The sequence below is a fragment of the Dermochelys coriacea genome, chromosome 4 (genome assembly GCF_009764565.3).
Source record: "Dermochelys coriacea isolate rDerCor1 chromosome 4, rDerCor1.pri.v4, whole genome shotgun sequence".
Taxonomy (NCBI): Eukaryota; Metazoa; Chordata; order Testudines; family Dermochelyidae; genus Dermochelys; species Dermochelys coriacea.
The window spans coordinates 97,000,313-97,013,551 of NC_050071.1; positions in this window are offsets into that span (position 1 = coordinate 97,000,313).

The following is a 13,239-nucleotide window of genomic DNA, read 5'->3' on the forward strand; positions in this document are numbered from 1 at the left end:
ATAAGTGCACTCTCTATGAATGAGGCAAGAGCTCTGCTGTAGCCATTGGCTCAGAGCCACAAAAGGGGCTTAAATGTTAGTGCCTAATGTTTAGGTACTTAGCAAAACCACAGGAACAACACTGCAAACCACAAAGTCTAAGTAAGGTGCCTTCACTCCAGGTTTAGTGAATAGGTGAAGTGAGCTGTAGCTCACGAAAGCTTATGCTCTAATAAATTTGTTAGTCTCCAAGGTGCCACAAGTACTCCTTTTTCTTTTTGCGCATACAGACTAACACGGCTGCTACTCTGAAACTAGGGAGAAAAGGGCATCTTGGAATGTGATCCACAAAGCCAGCATGCTAGCCAATGAAAAATGGGTGTGTCCTAAGCTCCACCCCCTCACTAGAGATAGGTGTCTATGTCCAGGCTACAGGGAGGCACCTGTCTGATAGCAACCCACAAACTGAGAGAAGATGGACATTTTCCCACCTATATCATATGCTAGGATCAATCCAGTAGGCATGCTTAGAGGCTATCTAACTCCATGCAACACAGCTGGAGGAGGACAAGGATTTAATTACAATCTTTATCTCAGCAGTAAGGGCACTTACCCATGATGTGGGAGACCCCCATTTCAAGCCCCCCTGCCTGATGATTAGAACCTAAACTGCAACCTCTCAAGTGAGCTCCCTAACCAGAGGACTATAAAATCATTCTGAGTCTTTGTCTGGTCCAATTATGACTTAATTATTTGATTACAATGGAACAACCTCAATAGGAAAGATTGGGGAAACCCCATATCGGAGCATTCCATAGCCAAGTGATTAGGACACTTCCCTAAAGGATGGGGGACCCCTTAGTCCAATCCCTTTCTACTCCTCAGGAAGAGGGGGAAATTGAACTAGGGGTCTCCCACCTCCTGTGGGAAGGTGCTAATCGCTTGACTAAAGTTTATAAGGGAGGGCTTTCACCCTCTGGCTATCTTCTGTGGTGTTCAGTGGCCTCTGACCACCCCTACTGGGTTGGGTCCCACACGAGTTATGCAGATGAACACCTCTCTTCCCCACAGTTTGTGGATTGCTCTAGGCCTTAGGCAGAAGATAGGTGCCTGAAAATCTAGAGTTTCAGAGTAGCAGCCGTGTTAGTCTGTATTCGCAAAAAGAAAAGGAGTACTTGTGGCACCTTAGACTAACAAATTTATTTGAGCATAAACTTTCGTGAGCTACAGCTCACTTAGAGTGCACATGATCAAGGTAGTGATGAAACTTTTACTGCAAAAATATAGTTGCTGAGTGAGTTTAGGTGCCTACAGTCTTAAAAGGCAGCCAAGTGGGAGTTTGGCAGATCAGTGACACCTAAATCTGAGAGTTAGGTCCCTAAGTCAGTTTTAAGTGTGCAAGTACCTTTGCAAATCCAGGCCTTTATCTCTTGCACTGTGTAGTTTGGTGCACACTCTCTAAAGGAGGAGCCCTTGCTTCCTTCACAAAGTTTCCCACATGAAGTAATGGGAGCCTGGAACTGCTGTCAGCTTCAAGCATAAGACAGATAATATTTTCAATGTGGTGGTAAATAAAGCAGTTCCAGTTTTGACTTCCCAGGGCTGTCTAGGCAGATTATATACTGAGGGTCATTTTAAAAAAAGTGTAAAGGCTCTAGCAAAAGCTCTGAATAGACATACAAAAAAAGCTACATTAAGCAAATGTTAAGGTTGCAAAGTTAAGAACCCAAAAATCAAAACATGCCAAAGTTAAGTTTGTACGGGTACCCTTTGCTTTGCACTCTTGTTCAAAACAATCCTGGCCTAAATACTGTGGTGTGGCATTCTAAGCATACATGGCTGTACCACACATAAGGGAAGCATTGGCACAAGAATGATGCACTGAAAACAAGTCTGTGGAAATCTGTGGTAGTACCATGGCCATTGTAATGAGCTCCTGTATCTCTCACACTTAAGTCACCTTGCATGCATCAGGGTTACAAAGGATAAAGTATCCTGTCAAATGTCCTGGATCAGCATACACTGACTAATAGGGCAAAGTGCATTGCAAATCTCTCATTTACTCCATGCTAATTTGACCTCTTGCATGTCTCTTCCAAGAAAACTGCATTTGTTTTCTAATTATAGAGCACACATTATGTATAGAAAAATATGAATGTTGTTGAAGTAACTGCAAAACTAGAACATTTATGCTGATCAGAAAGCAGCCAGCCCAGATCACCACTGTACTGTGTTAAGCAAAGTATTTAACATATTTAGTTGTGATGGGGTGTGCACCACTCTAGCCAGCCCTGATAGGGGTAATGAGGGCCCAAGAGGCCAATTAAGTCACCCAGCATTACCTGAAGAGGGCTAGAGTTAACTGAGTACTGCCCATCTGGGGAAGAGTTGGGCCAGCACTGTCAAGCCAAGAAACTGACAGTAGAAGGGGGGCTATAGAGGAAGGAGTCTCTGAGTCTCTGGAAGGAGAGGTTGTCAGGAGCAAGCCCAGGGGAGTGCAAGCCCTGGGACCCTTCCCTGCAGTAAGGAGTCTGGCAAGAGACTAGGAGAGGGAAGTAGCCACAGGGAGCACCATAGGCTCCAATGGTAAACCCAGAGCTAGGAGAGAGAAGCTAGGGAGGGATGGAAAGAAGGAGCCCAGAGAAATAGCAACAGGGATGGGTGCAAGGGGACTGTTGCCCCTTACTAACATTCAGTGGGGGTATTTTAGTTGCTAGCTCCCAGTACTAAAAGGGGGAAGGGTCAATAGAGAATTAAGACCCTGAGACTGACAGTCCCTTGGAACAATGGGGAGAGGCCAATGCTCCAGGTCAGCCTGAATGACAGGGTGAGCAGGCTAATCAGGGAGTCAGGAGGCCAGGGAGGTCCTGTCCTCCCTGTGAGCTGGAATTGCCTGGGTCAGACAGAGTGGGGCTGAGCTGAGGAGCAAGATAAGCTGGGGAGCAGAGCTGTGCAAGATCCAGAGGGACCAGAAAAGCAGCCCAGAGAGAGCAGACTTGCCCTGGGTGCAGAGCTGCAGCAACCAGAGCCAGAGGGGCCAGAAAAGCAGCCCAGGAAGCAGGTCAGTGCTGGGAGCAGTCACAGAAGTAGCCTGCAGAGCAGACCTGTCCTGGGAGCAGAGCTGTAGCAACCAGAGGCAGAGGGGCCAAAGAGGCAGCCCAGGGAGCTGGAGGCAGAGCAGCAGTGCTGAGACAGAGTGGTGAAGCTGGGGCTGGAGCAGTCCAGAGCTGGGTGCAGTGAGCAGTTGGGGAGAGCGAGGGGGACCCTAGGCAGCAGGCCCAGCATGGGGAGACACCTCAGCCAAGAGGCTCTGCAGGCCAGGCTTGGGTTGTAACCCCAACAGGTCAGGGGTGACGCTGGGAAGAAGGGTCCTACCACTTAGAGGCTGTGAGCTTGAGGCCACCACCAGAGCAAGTGTCCAACCTGCAGCACAGCCAGGGCCTGAGAAGAAGGCCTGGGACTTACAAGGAACAGTCTGTGAACTGCCCAGACATTCCAGAGACACTGTTTGTGATGTTCCCTGCCACAGAGCAGGTTGATCTGTTTCCTTTAATCTTTCCCATTTTTCCTTATTCTTTTTAAAATTAATTGATTAAATAATATGCATTTGCTGTCCATTATATGTAACGGTCAGTGGGTCAGAGAAGTGCCCAGTGTGGAGAGAGTACCCCAGAGTGGGGACACCCTAGCTCCTGTCCTAGGTGACCACAGCAGGGTTGGGGGTCAAGCCTCCCCAGGAATCCTGGGCCCAGCCTTGTTGGAGTTACAAGGACTCTGCCAGACAGAGTGGAGGGGAGCCCTCAAGGGCAGGGAGGCCACTGGGTAAAGGAAGTGAGAGCAAGGACTCAGATCCTTTTGCTAGCCCACTTACTGGGGTAGTGCAGAAGCCAGGAAAGTTCCCCACAATAGCAGGACTATTCCCCTGCTTACATGGGGACTGAGGGCATGGATTGCTGGCTGTAGGCCTGGTGTAGCAGGTAGGCCTGGGGTCCCCTGCCAAGCACTGGTATAGTGATTCACAGCCTGAGGGAGTGAATGCTGTCTGGCAACAGCACTTTTGTAATCCCAGAAGAGGTGAACTACATGGTAACCTGGCTGGAGGGCCAAGTTACCAGAAAAGACAATTGCAGAGTGAGCTGCTGGGGGCACCTAATGCAGCAAGAGTTGCATTCCCAGCCTGAAACACAAGGAGTTGTATTAGCTGTGAATAGCAACCTGGCTACACTAACACGTTCTATAACTGTTTGCTACCCTAAATAGCTATAATCTCAGATAACTAATGCTAAATGACTGCTGACTTCTCCCACTTTCTTGCCTTCTAACTGAAGGCTCACAGGAGCACCTGTTATCTCTTTAGCAGCAGTGATGTACAGGTTCTCACCAGTGATGCTAGATAAACAGTGCTAGAAATCCTGTGCAGGAAGGGAGAGCCAACAATGGCCAATAATTGGTTGTTTTCTACTTGCAAGCCTTGATTTAACTTTTTACAGTCTTCTACCTGCATGAGATTCCTGTTAGCCCATCTTTAGAAGTCAATGAGGTGCACAATGGTTGTGGTTTATCTATATTGGATGCCCTTAAGTGATTTCAGAAGAATAACATCTGTGACCATGACAATATGCTCAGTGACCCTGTGATTTCCATGCACATTTTCTAGAGTTATAGTCTCATCATCTTAAAGAAACCCAGTGACCTTGGTGCTGCATCACTGAACCAAATGAACAATGCAATTCATAGTGATTGCTACACTGTTGCAGTAATAAAAAATCTTGAACAACACGCACTGCAATGGAAAGACTTTATCTGTAATTAAAGAAAACAATCATACTTATTTTGCCATAATTCCAAATTATAACATTGAGCAAGAAGTGAACACAGACAAAACACACCCTTTTAAAACGCAATAAGGGTGGAAGTAAATTGAGTCTTTTGCAGCAGCCAAGGGCAGATTTTCAAAGGTAAAAAGGGCAGCTAAGTGACTAAATGCTAGTGAGAGTTGCTGGGATGTGGGACTGTAATGCCTTTGTACTTTTTAATATACCTCCACTAATTTGTAGAAAAGCTAGTATTCGGAGAAATAGACATTGTTACCAAATGAGAATCTCTGCCAGTGCTTAGCAGTTGCATCTCTTAGTTTGCAGTTGATCCTGAGGCTGGCAGAGAGGCTGTTCTAGTCAAATAGTACACTTAGGAATGCAGAGGGGACCAGCAGGAGTGCTCTAGAGCAGTGCGTCTCAAGCAGTCAGCAATTATAAAGGGCTGTGTGCTAACTTATAAACATGCACATTTATTCTTAAAGTGAAAGCATTTTAAATAGTAAAAGAAACTCATTACTGTGCATGCAGGTTATCAGAGATCAACCTCCAACAAAGGGTCTGGTAGGAATCTGCTCTTCAAACACTGCAAAGGGGTATGTGTGTGCTGGCTATTTTTCCTCTATGGCTGCATGTTCATGCCTTCATGGCATGCTTAGGGTTGCTAGGTGTTCAGTTTTTTTACTGGACTCCCCAGTCAAAAAGGGACCTTAGCAGGTCTCATCAGCTCTTACCAGGCTATTAAAAGTCCAGTGAATAGGGCTATGGGAGGCTAGTCCCTACCTGCCCTGGCTCCACACAGTTCCTGGAAGCAGCAGCATGTCCCCACTCCAGCTACCACAGGTAGGGGCAGCCATGGGGCTCTGCACACTGCACCCTGCCCCAAGCCTCAGCTCTGCAGCTCCCATGGGCCAGGAACTGCTGTCAGTGGGAGCTGCAGGGGTGGCACCTGTGGATGGGAGTGTGCAGAGTTGCTTCGCTGTGCCTCTGCATAGGAGCTGGAGGGGGATATGCTACTGCTTCTGGGAACTGCCAGAGGTAAGTGCCACCTGGAGCCTGCACCCCTAACCACCTCCCATCCTAGCCCAGAGCCCCCTCCTGTACCCCAAACCCCTCAGTCCCAGTCCAGAGCATCCTCCTATGCCCCAAATCCCTCATTCCCAGCCCCACATGAGAGCCATCACCCCCAGCTGGAGCCCTCATCCCCCCTGCACCCAACCCACTTCCCCATCCTCCAAACCTCTTGGTCCCAGTCCAGAGCACTCTCCTACACCCCAAACTCCTCATCCCCAGTCCCACCCCAGAGTCTGGACCTTCAGCCAGAGCCCTCAAACTCCCCTCCCAAGCCCCTCCCCTACTCCAGCCTGGAGCCCCCTCCTGCACTCCAAATCCCTCATCACTGTCCCCACACCACAGCCCATACCCCCCCATCCAGAGCCCTCGTGCCCCCTGCACTCCAACCCTTTTCCCCAGCCCAGAGCCTCCTCCTGCACCCGGAAACCATCCTTTCTGATCCCACCCTAGAGTCCACACCCCAGCCAGAGCACTCGCCCCTCCCACACTCCAACCCCCAGCCCGGTGAAAATGAGTGAGCAAGGGCAGGGCCTTGAAGGGGGTGGGACAAGGGTGTTAAGTTTTGTGCAAGTAGAAAGTTAGTAACCCTACCTTCACGCTCGGAACTCACACCTCCATGAGTAGTTTGGTCTTTCCTTTATTCAGGTGGGGCCTTTGATATTCAGATTCTGGAAACAGATAATCAACAGACAATGATTCTCTCCTCAGTACGTAGCTTCAAAAGAGTTTGTGCATAATTAAATGTAGGAAATTTTGCATTCATATCCCCCTAGAGTTTCCCCAGGCAAATGACTTGACACTGTTTGTCCTGAGAGTCCATTCTTGTCTGGCACATTGTTCCTTTGTAGTCTTTTAAAGTTCATAACACTTCCCAGGGTTCACATCACGTCTTTCCCCTACAGAGAGATTACATGGACTCCCTGCCCACAGTAATACAAAACCATTTATTACAATGGACACCAAAGATAATTAAACTTAATTCATTAAGGTTTTTCAAGGATATTGTAGGAAATTGCCATATCTGTCACAGAAATTGATTTTTTTCAGAATTTTTTACCAAAATAATTTGACAAGTCACCCAAATTCACAATGTTTGATGCTGAATTTAAAATTTTTAACCAAAAAATGTTGTTTGAAAAATTTCACCCAGCTGTAAATATGAATACAAGTAGTATTTGTATTTCAACAGTGCTTAAAGGTATTAACGGTATTAAAGGTATTAAAGGTATCAAACAGAAGCGGGACCCCCTATTGAACACAATGTGTACAATGGCATATTAAAGTGAAATGATCCCAGGAAACAATATTCTGAAAATTCGGGGTCATAAATTGATGCACTAGATTCTGTGTTCATTATAGAGTAACATGATAGTCATGCATTAACATTCATTAGCTCTTCTGAATTGTTAACCTAATGGTGGGAGTCCACTTTTAACACACTGCAGAATGGAAAATGCTACAGGCAGTTTTTCCTTTTGAAAAGCAGGAATAGCACTTTGATTTTCAGAAGTAGGCGTGATAATGTGATCTTCTTTAAAATGCTCTTGTGCATTTTGCACAGAGTCAATTTGCCAGAGGAAGGCATTACTAAATAACACTAATCCATAATACAGGATGAGTACAGTATAAATTTGTTTACTTTTCAATCTTTGTGCAAGTAGATCTGCAAAGCATTGCAGAATAACACAGTGATACACTCCACCTGCATTAAAATTGCATAGTAAGGTGTGTACTGAATAATTGTTAGCACTGCATAAGTAGTCCCAGGACTAAAATTGGAATACCCCTGAGGCTTCCTGCGCTATGCAAGGACCACCTGTCTGAAAAAAATAAATTCATCTTAAAGAATAGCAAATTCCTGAGAGCAACAATGAGGGTAATATATTTTTGTCATCTACTTCACAGGTTGCTACACTAAACACCACTCTGAGTCCCTTAATGTGGTCACTTACTTACAAGCTGGCTATGCATTAGTACTGCTGCTTTCCAGGATGCCAGTTAAGTTATTCAGTGGCTCCTGCTGGAGTAGAGTTAGAAATCAGCCTATAAGAGCAATTGTCCAGAAATGCCCCCATGAAGATTGTGTCTCAATCAGTGAGTTGTCTCTCAAGGGTTTCACAAAGTGAAAAGGCAAAGACACAATGCACAGGAATGTCCCTCACAGCATCAGTTTTTTGTATGCTAAATGCAGAAAATAGCAAGAGTGTTTTCTGTGGCATAAACACCTACATTGCTGTTGACTCTATCCCAGCTGTCCTTGGTGGTTATATGTAACATGGCACGTGTACACACAGCATGGCTGTATTTCATTACTGAACTGTGTTTCTCTCATCATGACCACATCTCCCACAATGGCAGTTTTTTGTAAACACTATAGAAGTATTACATGATCATTCATTTTATCATATGGGTATCACACACCAATGTGTAGGTGGTGTGACCTAGTGGTAAGAGCAGAACCAAAGGCATGATCATGAGGCAAGCCAATTGGAGTGAGGAGTCAGAACAGAACCAAAGGGCAGAGCTGGAGACAAGCTGACCAGTGATCAGATCCTGGAGTCAGGAATAAGGGCTTCAGAGGTAGACAGGGACTAGGCCTGGAGCAGATCAGTCAAGGGATGGAGCGAGGGCTGGACAGAAAGTAGGTCTGGTGCCGCTGTCGGCATGGAATGCTTTGAGCAGCACTCTGCTGCTGTTGTTACCAGGCTTAAATAAGAATCTTCTGGCCCTTCTGTCCAATCGGGGAGCACAGTCACTTAGTGAGGATTTAATGGGCCCAGCTGAGCTCATTGGGTTGCTAGGTTACTATGCTCGGAACCAGATGAGCTCCTGACAGTATTGCCCTTGAGGACTCTTCCTAGGGGGCCAATGGCCCTGGTTTGTCAGGGTATCTTTGGTGAAATTTCCTCAGGAGATCAGGAGTGTGAACATTTTCTTTTGGTTCTGAGGATCACTCCTCTGAACTGTACCCCTTCTAGTCAATCAGATACTGGAACTTCCCTGACCTGTTGGGAATTGAAGACCTGACAGACTTTATTTTGCTCCTGCCTGTGCACAATTACTGGGTGGAGGAGGGCCTACTCAGTCAGGGAAGGGGTTGTTGATGAACATTTGGAGGAAAGAAACATGGAAAACAGAGTAAATCTTGAGAGATTCTGGGAGCTGCAGTTTGGAGGCCACTCGGTTTATTTGCTCAATGATATAAAAAGAACCCAAGCTTGGTGGTCAAGCCTGGCTGAAGGATGGTACATTCTCAGGTTCTGAGTCAAGAGCCAAACTTTATCCTCTACTGCAAGATGAGGCAGCCTGTCACTTTCAGTTCATGTAATGCTTATAAGTTGCTCTAGTCTGTCAAGTAAGTGTTCATTGAATTCCTGGTGTGTTTTGTGGAGGTGGAGGACCAGGTTTGTGCCTGTCAGGATGGAATTAGGGGTGAACACCAAAATTTGCAAAGAATGGGGCCCGTTGGGTTGAAGTGTGGGTTGAGTTGTTGTATGAGAACCTGGCCAAACACAGCAGTGGGATTATAATGGGCCATCTTGGTCAGGAGGTCCACTACAGTCAGGATAACAGCATGTGTTTGGGAGCACAGTTACACCACTATAAAGCTAATCAAGAGGATAGACCAAGAATGTGGAGATGTGGGGAGGGGCTGAAGAAGGCCCAAAGGCTTAGCTTGCTGGTTCTTTCTATGTGCTCAGAGGCTGCAGGACCAAACATAGTTTTTTAACATAAGTTCATAGGGTCAGCCACCAGAAGTATCTAGTGATAAGGTGTAGGTTTTAAATTGGCTGACTCATCCTGCCATGATCGAGTCATGACACAGCCTTAGCACCTGAACCCAGAAGCCGCCCTTGGGAATAAAGGAGGTCTTGTTGCAGATGAAATCTTAAATTCAGGGAAGCATTGGTGTGTGACAGATTGGTGCCTAAAACAGGTCACTTGAAAGCAACGAATGAACAGTGGTCATCAGGTGACAAGTGGTGGTCCCATGGACAAAGTGGAAATAATTAAGGACAGTGGTGAGGGCTTCCTGCTCCACTTCATGGCATTTGTCCTTGCAGAACAAGATGTCCATCTTTCCGTTAGTCCCAGGATGTACATGACATTAAAGTCAAATCAAGAGGAAAAGGGTCCAGTGAATTGGATGTTGGTTGAGTTGTTGTTTTTTCTGTAGATGCTCCAAATTCTTCTGATCTGTCCAGACTTGGATGGGGTTTGGGCCCCTAAAGGAGGTGACACCACTCCTCAAAGGCAGTCTTGATTGTCAGGCACTTCTTGTCCCATATGTTATAATTTCTCTCAGCAGGAGTCAATTTCTGAGAGAAGAAAGCAGAGGGATGAAGCAACTGGCAAGGGCCTGTAAATTGTGAGAGGATCACAACTATAATGAAATCTGAGGCATCTGTCTCAACTATGAAGGCTTTTGTGGGGTCCAGATGGGTCAAAATGGGAGAAGAAATAAATGCTTTTTTCCCTCTCAGCAGTTGAAAGCCACCTGCTTGTCAATTGACCAGGTGAACTTAGCCCCCTTCTTGAGGAGCAACACAATAGGAGCTACCAGGTCAGAGAATCCTTGGATGTATCATCAGTAAAAACTGGCAAACCTGAGAAACCACTACACACTATGTATATATGAGGACACCTTCCACTCAGTGATGCCTGTAACTTTGTGGGGGTCCATGGCAAGTGTTGCCAGAGAGATGACGACATAGTATAGAAACTCCATTGTATTCTTGTTAGAGTTGCATTTCTCTGCATTTGAGCAAAGTTGATTTTGGCAAAGCTGATCAAGAATGGTGAGCACATGGTGGTCATGGACTTCTTGGTTTTCTGGAAAAATAAGAATATTTTCTAAGTAGATTTCTAAATTGATCGATGATATCCCTGAAGACTTTGTTCATTAAATGCTGGAACGTAGAGGGGGCATTACATAGACCAAATGGCATGATCAGGTATTCAAAATGGCTATATCTTGTTTGAAATACTGTCTTCCATTCATCCCCCTGTTGGATTCTGTCCGGGTTGTATGCTTCACATCTAGTTTTATGAAGATCCAAATGGAGTCTTTCCAGGAGTTTGTTTATGAGAAGAAGCTACCAGTTGCCGAGGGTGATCTTGTTTAGGGCTTGATAATTGACATAAAGTTGGAAGGAGCCATCCTTCTTAGTCATAAAGAAGATACACTCCCACTGAAGGGCATATGAACCCCTTCTGCAGATTTCCTTCAAGGTACTACCAGAGGACCTGCAGCTTGGGTTCAGATAGGGCATAAATGCATCCAAAAGGGACCTTCTGTTTCTGGTTGAAGGTCAATTGGGCTATATTAACTTGTGAGCGGGTAGAGCATCCACCTTCTATTTGTCATATACCTTGGCATGTTCTAGGTACTTTGCAGGAATTCCAGGCATTGCTGATGAATTTTCAGTTTGTGACTCTGGATTCATCAGGGACTGGGGAGGCATGCTTGTTGGCACTGTGGGAAACAAGTATAGATAGTGAGTGCCAGATGCTTTAGGGGTCCTGAATAATGAGCCAGGGGACACCAATGATAACCAGCAAGTGTGGATACTCCAAACTGCTAGAGCTCTTGGTGACAGCCAAGAGTAACAACCTCCAGGGGACTGTCTGTTGTGTGATGGGGTTTGAAGACAGAAGTGACCCATCAATAGACTTGAAAAGTTCAGGGGAGTCTTTGCAAAGGATGGGAAATCTATGCCCCTCAATGAACTCCTGGTTGATGAAATTGCTGGAGGCACCCAAATCTTCCAGTGCTTCTAAGTGGAAGAGGGAGACAGAGCCAGGTAGTGTGCTGGATAGGGATTGCCAAGATTCTGGTAAATAGCAAGCAGCATGGTACGCCGTGAGGAGTAGTGCTAACCAATTTTACCCACTTACTGGGCTCTGGCATAACTTGACTTGGAGTTGGTCCAGTCTTTGGCTGGGTACCCTGCTGCAATGTGCCTGAGCATGTTACTGTACAGGCACAGCCCCAATGTCCAATGAGAGTTTTCTCTTTGTCAGTGGAGAGGTGGGGCCTGGCTGGGCTTGGTCAACTTGCATTGCTTTGGGGCCTGGTAGGGCAATTAAGGCCTCATGAGATGGAATTCTGGCCAGCAGGGATTGGGTGGTATCACTTTTAATTTGGCTTTCTCTATTAGCCAATCAAACCTACTACAAAATCAACTAAGGCTCCCAGGCTAGGCAGAGGTTCCACCTGTGCTAATTAATCTTTGATGCAGTCACTGAGTCTCTGCCTGAAGTGATGTCATCCACTGGACTGAGGCTGTGCAGCATCTGCAGCCAGACAATGAAATTCCACCACTTAGTTGGTGATGGACTTGGCTCCCTGCCTAAGGGTGAGGAGAGCAGCTTCTGCAATATGTTCTCAGTTAGGGACATTGAAGATGCGTGCCATTGCCTATACGAAGGTCTTAAATTATTCATGGACAGGACCAGACCTGTCTGAGATGGGGAACACTTATGTTCAAGGTCTCTGCATTGAGCAGAATAAGTATTAACCCCACTCATACCCTGTGGATGAGTTCTGACTGTGGCCACAACAGGAACTGAAGACAACATTTGTTAACTTGGTATGATCCCCATCAAACTTACCAGGTACGGGCAGCTTAGGCTTGCAGAGAGTTGATGCAAGAGTTGAGTAGACAGAAGATGCTGCTTGTGCTTGCACCTGGGCCTGGAGGGTTGCATTCTGGTCACACAGCATGGCAACATGAGCTTGCAGCTCCTACAGACCCCCAATGTCTGAGAAGGTGGGTTGGGCTATTGCTTGGGGTCCTTCCAGAGGGGAGCTCCATGCCATGGGGCAGAGTCCCTTCTTGCCTTCTACTGGGCTGCTCAGACTGTCACACACTGAGATGAAGGTGATGTGACCTAGTGGTTGGAGCAGGAGTCTGGGCTAATGGTCAGAGCAGAATCGGGGCAGAACTGGGGTGCAGTCAAGAGACAAGCCAATTGTACCGTTCTGGCTCCTGATTCTGACCAAATGGCAGAGCTGGAGTTGTGGAGACAGGAGACAAGCCGGTGGTCAATGCCAGGAGTTAAGAATTGGGGATTCAAAAGTAGGCAGGGACTAGGGCTGGAGTGGAGTAATGGCTGGACAAGACCCAGATCTGGAGCAGCTGTGGTCATGGACCACATTGAGCAACCACTGGGCTGCTGTTGCTACCAGGCTTAAATAGGGATCAGTCAGTCCTTTTGCCCAATCAGGGAACACAGTCACTTAGTGAGGGCTTACTGGGCCCAGCGAAGCTCATTGGGTTGCTAGGTAACCACATCCAGAGCCAGCTGAGTTCCTGACAATGGATGAGGAGATTCAGATTTTCCCTTACCTCTAGATAAACCTGATGTC